This window comes from Chelonoidis abingdonii, chromosome 17, assembly GCF_003597395.2.
Source record: "Chelonoidis abingdonii isolate Lonesome George chromosome 17, CheloAbing_2.0, whole genome shotgun sequence".
NCBI lineage: Eukaryota > Metazoa > Chordata > Testudines > Testudinidae > Chelonoidis > Chelonoidis abingdonii.
The window spans coordinates 40170057-40179935 of NC_133785.1; the positions used below are offsets into that span (position 1 = coordinate 40170057).

Genomic DNA, 9879 nt, shown 5'->3' on the forward strand with positions numbered 1-9879 from the left:
GTTGGAACAGGAAGCGGAATGACCCGCACCCTTCCGTCCCCTTCCCACAACCCACAGCGCCAAAATGGGACGAGGTGCTCTGTGGGATAGCTGCCCACAATGCACCACTCACAACAGCACTGCAAATGCTGCAAATGTGGACACACTGCAGCGCTGGCCCTACACAGCTGTAGGACCACAGCTGTAACTACCAGCGCTGCAAAAATGTAAGTGTAGCCATGCCCTAAGATTCTAAACAGGTTTATAACTTTTATAACCTTCCTAATCAATAGGCATAACAAGAACCTCGATGTTCTTATCTCTCCTTTAAATTTTCAGAGTCGCTACAGCTTTCATTTATAGATTAAAATTAGGGACTAGTGTTTCTAGTGTAAGTAATTTTTTCAAACACTTCAGTGACACAAACTGAAAACAAAAAAAGCCCAATAAAAAATTCTAGAAGTTAGAAGTATTTGAGGGGGTGAGTATTTAAGTGGCAAAGGAGAAAATGCGTTGATTTTCAATTCTGGAAACCCTGGTTCAAATTCAACTTACAGTAGAAAACAAGTAAAAATAGATATCAGAAGAGCTATTGCTTAGCCTAATTTGGAAAAGTCAGTCTCTGCTCAGGACTAAAAGGGCTGCATTGGCAGAGCTGCACTGTAAATCTTATGAAGCGCCCGTTTGTTTGGTACCTCTAGCTCTCATTACGGTCTTTCAGAATATTGTAAAATATCGGGGAAATGAATAACTGGACTACTCCTCATAACATTATCTTGCCTGTGTCAAAATTCCCATTATAGCATATCAGCAAAATACTGTAATAGTTCGACTCATGCTGGCACCGTAGGCTAAATTTTACTGCCATAATCTCTGTCACACATTCCCTCTTCTTTAAATTAAATCTTTTCAGTGATGTGATGAGTGCAACTTGAAGGGCCAAGCCTGGGCCCTGCTTTTCAAACAGTTAGGATAATGATCATTTCTCCATAGGAAACATTCACAGAATTATACAAGTCTCTTTTCCTCCAATTGCAATTTCAGGTATACAGTAAGCCAAAACGTTTACATGGTGCTTTATAACATGACTATCTTATGTTGTCTTTTAAAATAAGCCAGTAAAATACAATAAACAGCCATAAAAATAGGTTAACCTAGCCACGGGTTAAATTAAATAGACTTTTAAATATAGTACAGTATTAAAAATATTAAGATTAAGTTCTCCTAGGGACCAAACAGGGAATTTCCTGAGGGAAGCCATAATATGATAAAAGTAATTTATGAACAGCAAATCTAAACTGAAATCTGGCACTTCTACATTGAATAAATCACTTAAACAACAATTCTTTTGATAGAGCTATGAAGCAGACGACTCACCGCAGTGAAGACACCGCGGTAGGTAGATCTAAAAGTTATTCATGTAGCTGAAGTTGCGTAACTTATATTGATCCCTCCCCCAGTGTAGACCAGGCCCAAGAATAGTTACTTTTAAATCTGTTATAGAATGTCCAGGGAGATGGAAGCGTTCACCTACTGGCTTCTGTATGTTACCATTCCTCATGTCCGATTTGTGTCCATTTATTCTTTTACATAGGGACTGTCCGGTTTGGCCAATGTACATGGCAGAGGGGCATTGCTGGCACACGATGTTACATTAAAAAAAACCTGCATGAAGGGAGGCTTGATTTTTACCTCCTCATCAGAGAAGCCATGTGCCAAAGAATGAATAAATCCACACAGTCACTCCTTCCTTTTGCAGTGAAGGATCTCTTTGAATAAAAGTGTATAGACCTTTGTGGTGATAGAGAGGTATACATTATACCATACACACATAGAATTTGGTATTATAGACAAACTAATTTTGGTTAATTTGAAAGCAATTGCCTAGCATTTACATAGCACTCCATCTTCAAAGCTCTTTGTAACAATCAATAAACCTCAGAACACTGAAGGATTTCTCTATTTTACAGATGAAGGCTGAAGCACAGAGAGGTTAAATAATTTCCCCAAGGTCATCTTGTGACTGAACCAGGATTACAACTCCTAAACTTCTGGCTCCCAGTTCCGTACTCCAGTAAATCTGGGTATCACATTAGATCGCAAACTGCTCTGGATGTTAAAGTAACACAGAAGCAGAGTACTTTGTACAAAATAAGTTACATCATGCTACATAACTGATTAAAACAATGTAACTTTATGTGGAAGCAGTGTAGAAGGAGCTCACATTCTGACAATGCCTTGATTTTGACTATCACAATTAACGTTTGATCAGTAATTCAAATTTGCTACTTAATTTTTACTTCAATTCTCCGAAGGGATACTTAAACAGAATCTTAAAAAACAACAGCTTGTTAGTTATTTGCATTATACATGTTGCATGTGTCCTGATAGATTAAAACAAGGCTCGTATATAGGTTTGCTTTCCCAGCTTCAGAAAAAACAGGAAAGAAAAACAGAATGTGAACACACTGTTGATCCTATTCCACACACTCCACTGTGGGGCAGCTTTCTAAGAGAGCCTCCCTGATGACGCAGCTGTACATAAAGATCTACTGGAAAACATTATGCTACTGCTATTTCAGCACACCTCGCTTTACACCACGAGGCAGAAGGCTCATTTTTAATTTGCAATGTTTTATCCAATTTCATAACCACAAGATGTGTGTCACTGATTCAGATTAAACTAGCAACTGGCACGCACAAAAAAGTAATACTTTATCTTGGTTACAAACAGCAGGGAGAAATGTTTAATTTTACATTTAGCCTTTTCTGTAGAGTACTCAAGACTCTAAGATTCCAAGAAATGAATCAGTAAATCTGTGCTTCCAAGATCAGCATGTGTCACTTACACACAGATTTTTAAATGCAAGCAGATAACAGTAATGATTTAGCTGATGAACACAAAGCAGTCAGAGTATTTTCCCTCCTGGAAACAAGAAACCCTCCCTCTTAATGCCTAAACAGAGAAATCCTTGCACCCTTATACCTTCATCTGTAAGATGGGAATTGCAAAGACAAAGGCATGTATTACACGAAAGGAGAACCAGCACCCTAGAAGTAGTGCATAAAAAGGCCTTTGAATTAAGATGCAAAGAGAAAGCAGCAGTACATTTAGTGTTGAAAATTACCTACACCTTTTCTGTCATCTGTCATGACAGCAGCTTGAAGGATGTCTAAGTCAGTGGTTCCCAAGCTTTTTACTAAGTCGACTCACCAACTGCATTTGTCTTTTGTGGAGACACACACAACAGCTAGTATTTTTAAATGTTTTTGATTCAAACAAACACAAAATTTTGTGCTTTTCACACTGCTAGCACCTTTCCCCAGCCTCCTATTCCCTTCTGTCCATCTACGTCAGCCTAGCCCCCAAGCCTCCCTCACTCTTGCTCTCCTAGCCCTGCCCCCCATCCCCGCAGCCTCAGCCAGCCCCCCCCCCGCTCTGGATCTTGCAATCTGGTGCACGAGGTCACAGTGCCACTCACTCAAATTTGTCCTGGCCACCCCTCCACCATGACAAGACAGATCTGCATGGCACTGTGACCTGGTCCACCAGGTTGCAATGGGAGCCTTCACAAATAGGAGACCTGGCTCAAACCACCCCTTTTCCCCTACGCTGTAGGTGGCCCCATTGGGGGAGTGCTTTCAGGACATGTGGAGGTGATGGTAAGGGGAAGGAGATAGTGACAAACAACCACAAATTCTTCCCAGAATCAACCACTTGGGAAATGCTGGTCCAAGTCCTAGATGGCATTCGTGAACTAATAATCGTTTTAGAAAATTATTTTCAAGAACTTTGAGTCAGCATTGCCTGTAAGTAAAGATGGCTTCATACCTGTGTCAATAGATCTAAAACTGGGTTTACATAAGAACATAAGAAGGGCCACACTAGGTCAGACCAAAGGTCCATCTAGCCCAGTATCCTGTCTGCCGACAGCGGCCAATCTCAGGTGCCCCAGAGGGAACGAACAGAACAGGTAATCATCAAGTAATCCATCCCGTCGCCCATTCCCAACTTCTGGCAAACAAAGGCTAGGGATACCATCCCTACTCATCCTGGCTAACAACTCCATGAACTTCTCTAGCTCTTTTTTGAACCTTCTTAGTGTCCTGGCCTTCATAACATTCTCTGGCAAAGAATTCCACAGGGTGACTGTGCGTTGTGTGAAGAAATATTTCCTTTTGTTTGTTTTAAACCTACTGCCTATTAACTTCATTTGGTGACCCCTAGTTCTTGTGTTATGAGAAGGAGTAAACAACACTTCCTTATTTATCTTCTTCACACCTGTCATGATTTTATCCCTGTCTACCATATCCCCCCTTAGTTGTCTCTTTTCCAACCTGAAAAGTCCCAGTCTTATTAATCTCTCCTCATACAGAAGCCGTTCTATACCCCTAATAATTTCCGTCACCCTTTTCTGAACGTTTTTCAATTCCAATATATCTTTTTTGAGATGGGGCAACCACATCCGCACACAGTATTCAAGATGTGGGCATACCATGGATTTCTATAAAGGCAATATGATATTTTCTGTCTTATTATCTATCCCTTTCGTAATTATTCCCAATGTTGTTTGTTTTTTCGGCTGCCGCTGCACATTGAGTGGATGTGTTCAGAGAACTACCCACAATGACTCCAAGATCTCTTTCTTGAGTGGTAACAGCTAATTTAGACCCCATCATTTTATATGTATAGTTGGAATCATGTTTTCCAATGTGCATTACTTGAAATTCAATGATGAATTTCATCTGCCATTTTGTTGCCCAGTCACTCAGTTCTGAGGGATCCTATTGTTGCTCTTCGCAGTCTGCCTGGGACTTAACTATCTTGAGTAAAAAGCGACAAAGAGTCCTGTGGCATCTTATAGACCAGGGGTAGGCAACCTATGGGATGAGTGCTGAAGGCAGCACGTGAACTGATTTTCAGCGGCACTCACACTGCTCGGGTCCTGGCCACCGGTCTGGGGGGCTCTGCATTTTATTTAATTTTAAATGAAGCTTCTTAAACATTTTCAAAACCTTATTTACCTTACATACAACAATAGTTTAGTTATATATTATAGACTTACAGAAAGAGCCCTTCTAAGATTGTTAAAATGTGTTACTGGCACGCGAAACCTTAAATTAGAGTGAATAAATGAAGACTCGGCACAGCACTTCTGAAAGGTTGCTGACCCCTGATATAGACTAACAGATGTATTGGAGCATGAGCTTTCGTGTGTGAATATCCACTTCGTCAGACGCATGTAGACATCATCATCATCATCATCATCATGGCTACATGCATCTGATGAAGTGGATATTCACACACGAAAGCTCATGCTCCAATATGTCTATTAGTCTATAAGGTGCTACAGGACTCTTTGTCACCTTCTACAGATCCAGACTAACACAGCTACCCCGCTGATATCTTGAGTAGTTTTTCATCACCTGCAAATTTTGCCACCTCACTGTTTACCCAGATCATTTATGAACATGTTCTTTTGCGTTTTTCTGCAGGGGGGCATAAAAATATGTGGGTCATATGAATTCTGTGCTCCTGCACAGGCGCAGAATTCTGTCAGGAGCATAGAAGGTTCCTAATATGATTAACCACATACCCTGCAATATCTACAGGAAATATTTTGTATAGATACTAGTCCTCTTAAATTAAAATCACTTTTCTGTTACATGCATTATCCACAGAAAAACTGGAAAGAAAAGTTCAAGTTACCACAGATATGGAAGCATACAGAGATCTCAAAGCAGTTATTATGAGAGACTGTTTCAAGGGGAATATTTTTTTTTCTATATCCAGCCTTAAAATGGGGACCTAATAACTAAAGTTCTAGATGGCTTGGGATCTTCTTGAGGCCTTTCTCACCATGTAATATTCCAATAATTGTGATCAGCAGATACACTTGTGCTTTCATAGGTTTTCTCTGCTTTTGCAAAAGGCTGGTTGAAGTTTCTATAGGGGCACAGAGTATTTTTCAGGGTGGATAAAATAAATCAGTTTAAAATTAAACTTGAAATTATGACAACCTATGTTCAGGACTAAAATTACTATTAGCGATTCAAATTATTTAAATAAAAAATGCTGCATCAATGAGTCCTCAAATTTTAATGAGTTAAACAAAGCTGCTTTTTTAATTACATACATAAACGGAGGGAACATCTAATTTTGAGGTCTACTCAAATGTTTATGAATATGTCACAATGTAATGCATTATGTATATTATTTTCATGCTTTATAATGAAGCAAATTTTCCACATGTAAATATTTTCAATTTGTTATGCAGAAAAGCTTTTCCCTTCATCATTTTTTGTTTCAGTTAGCAGCAGGTGCAGAGAGAATATTTGTTTTCATTTGGATAAGCTCATTCAAAATTAAGAAACTGGGAGCTGAAAGGGCAGGAAAGCTTGTTTTCCTTTTATAATCTATGAACGGAAACCAGATGGGAGAGGATGAGATCTAATAATTCTAAACCTGAAGACCATGAGGCTGAATTTTCAAAGGTATTTAAAGGCACCTGAAGGCCCAGTGTGACCAGAAACAGTCCAATTCACCAACTACAATTAATACTAGCTTTGTCTAATAAATCAGTTTTAAATTAAATATATTTCTTGATAAACTTGTTTTTTCCCCCCTTATGTACCAAGTACATTTAAGGTAGTTTTATTTAAAAAACAATTTTTAAAATGCTATTTTGTACATTTTTATTGAATCTAACTACCATCATAATGCAGCTCAAAACAAATCCTGAGGGGGAAAAAAATAGAATTTTTAAACACAACTTTACCACATTTAACATGTTACATAAAAAAGTAAAATTGAAGAATCTGCATAAATGGATGTTAAGATATATAACTGCTTAATAAATGCGTATAGATAGAGTCTATCCTCCTGGTTGGTTAAAAGGAGTAACAAATTTTGTATAAAGCCTGCTATATTTCGTTGCAAATTAATACAGTTTAATGCTTATACCAACCAACCAATGTGAACACAATCTTTCTTTAGGACAAGAATTAAAAAAATCAGTAATTTAAATCCTTCCTCGTTAGTACTTTTTGTAATTGATTTATATTGTGTGGGGGAGGGTAGATCCTAGCTGGGTCAGGTATTATAAATAGTAGCTTTTATATTATGCATTTTATATTAAGGATCAGCACCTACAGCTTTAGACTAGACCAGGGATAGGCAACCTATGGCACATGTGCCGAAGGCAGCACGCGAGCTGATTCTCAGTGGCACTCACACTGCTTGGGTCCTGGCCACCGGTCAGGGGGGCTCTGCATTTTAGTTTTAAATAAAGCTTCTTTAACATTTTAAAAACCTTTTTTACTTTACATACAACAATAGTTTAGTTATATATCATAGACTTATAGAAAGAGACCTTCTAAAAATGTTAAAATGTATGACTGGCACACGAAACCTTAAATTAGAGTGATTAAATGAAGACTCGGCACACCACTTCTGAAAGGCTGCCGACCCCTAGACTAGACCTTTTTCGATATGATCAGAAATATAAGCATCACTAGCTGTTATCACCAATCATTAAATATTACTTCAAGATGAAATCTAATGTATCTACACAATATGAATCAACTAACTGAAGTTACATTTGCTAATTTCTAAAAGTAAATTTCTTTTCATTATTTATTAAGAGGCAATTACGCATGAAAATTTCTAAAGAAACCTCTGTATTCCAAAGAGAAGAAAAGGTCTTCTTTCCATTAATGTAATGAATAATGACTCATATTTCTTACATGAAAGCACCCACACAATGCCATCACTACTTTCATCTGCCCTCCCACACACTTAGTCCCTGCACTCATATCAGCATTTTTAAAGACAATTTATTGTCACTTGTAGTTATGTCAGTTCTGCAATGAAGACCAGCAAAAAATGACAAGCACGTCAGATTTCTGTAACAGAGAAGCCATAAGTAATCTGCATTTCTAACATAAATCTCTTACAGATTATAGTTTCCCTGTAAACACTCACCAGGAGTCACCATACCAGTAGCAGTTCTATTAAAACTGCAAATAGTGAAACATGAGAACTCACTAAATATCAGAAGAAGCCAAACCTCCATTTCCAGTTAATCTCCTCAGTCCCACAATCCAGTACGTTAAAAGTATGGGAAGTACATCATTTATACTGAATTAGTTACCCAATTTTCCTCCATGAATGACTTAAGGTTAAAAGATGTTGGCAGAGAAGAGGCAGGTGGCACCCACAGAGGAGGAAAACACTTTATACTATGGCTAGATCTGCATCTCAGAGGACAGAGTGCAGGCTTTGGCTACTATCATTATTGGGGTATCCAGAAGGAGCGTGGAATAATTCAACAGGATCCCAAAATGTCATATTATATTGCCCACGAGAGGTTAGACCTGAGTAAAGTTACAAAGTATATCGGGAGACTAATATAGTTCACAAACTCTTCATCCACCTAAAAAAGAGTTTTGCCTACTCTGCTACCAGAGCTACTGGTAGTTTGATTCATTTTTCAGAATATACAAAGGCAAAAGACAAAAGTTGTACTTCAGTTACCTTGACATTTAAAAACAACACTGGTGAATATGTTTTTTTTTTTTACAAGGGTTCCATAGTTACTTGCGACTAACTCTTTGTAGTGTGTACCAATGAAGCACTAACTATGATTACCAGTCAAACAGTAAACTTTTGTGGGTCTAAGTCTTACAGACTGAAAGTTAAATGATTCATCAAATGTCTTGCTGGAATGGAAGGTCATCATCTTATCAAGACTGTAGTACTCTTGAAGCAACGCAAATGCATCCAGATTTATATATTTTATTTTGGCCTTAAGAATACAAAGATTTTCTCTTTTCACGTAGATCGAACTGGAGGAATTTTAGTTTCAGTATCAAACAAAATTGTGTTAAGTTAAAATAATTCCAAAAACAGTTTTTCAGCTAGTTTTTTAATTTGACCAGAGGTAATTAGTTTATATAAATCAAGGCTACCAATATGCTCAGCTGGACCTAAATTCTGTATTAAGGGCCTTAATACATTTCTGCAGCACTCCATTCAAACTAGAATTTCTGAAGCAGATTCAGGTATATTCCAAAATGGAAATTTTTGCTTGATTAAATACAAAAATGAATTAAGCATGAATAGACATTCAGTGAGTACAGCTTTGCTTGTGTAGACTGATATTAAATTCAGTTTATTTCACACTGCTGCCAAGTTTTCCATATGCCATATTTCTGTATTAACGTGACCATATTGTAGAAGTTGTTTGGGGAAGGGGGAAACTGAAATGTTGGCATCCAGGACACAGCTGAGACTTTCAGCAATGGAAAGACGATACAACCCTTTTAGCTCTCCTTGTGATATGGTCTTAAGTGGCTGTTCTTGGATGGGGGAGGGGATGGGGAAGATGGGAAAGCTAAGTTTCCCACCACAGAAACCCTTGACAGTGGATCTGATGACAATGGATAAGTAAATTATCTGGATATTACTGCTAAGGGGATCAGCAATGAACACAGTGAACTTTATTATTTTATTGATTTAGTTTGATTTATAGCAGTTCTCAAACAGGGGCCTGGTGCCCCCTGGGGAGTAGCGAGCACGTTTCAGCGGGTCCACCAAGCAGGGCCAGTGTTAGACTCACTGGAGCCCAGGGCAGGTGTCATAAACAGATAGTAGGAGTTAATAGAGCAGAAGTACTTATATCTCTTTTGACTGTAAAGGGTTAACAAGTTCAGTAAGTCTGGCTGTCACCTGACCAGAGGATCAATCAGAGGACAGGATACTTTCAAATCTTGAGGGAGGGAAGTTTGTGTGTGTGCTGCTAGTTTTGGTTGTTGTTCTCTCTGGGTTCTGAAGTGACCAGACATGCAACCAGGTTTCTCTCCAATCTCTCCGATACAGGTTCTTCTAAGTTCAGAATA

General features: G+C 38.4%; 1 protein-coding gene across 1 annotated transcript in view; it reads right to left on the minus strand.

Annotated features, from left to right (window-relative positions):
- The window catches only part of PRKAR2A (protein kinase cAMP-dependent type II regulatory subunit alpha), a 142042-nt gene that overhangs the window by 59484 nt on the left and 72679 nt on the right, over positions 1 to 9879 (minus strand). The gene's annotated exons all lie outside the window — the stretch shown is intronic.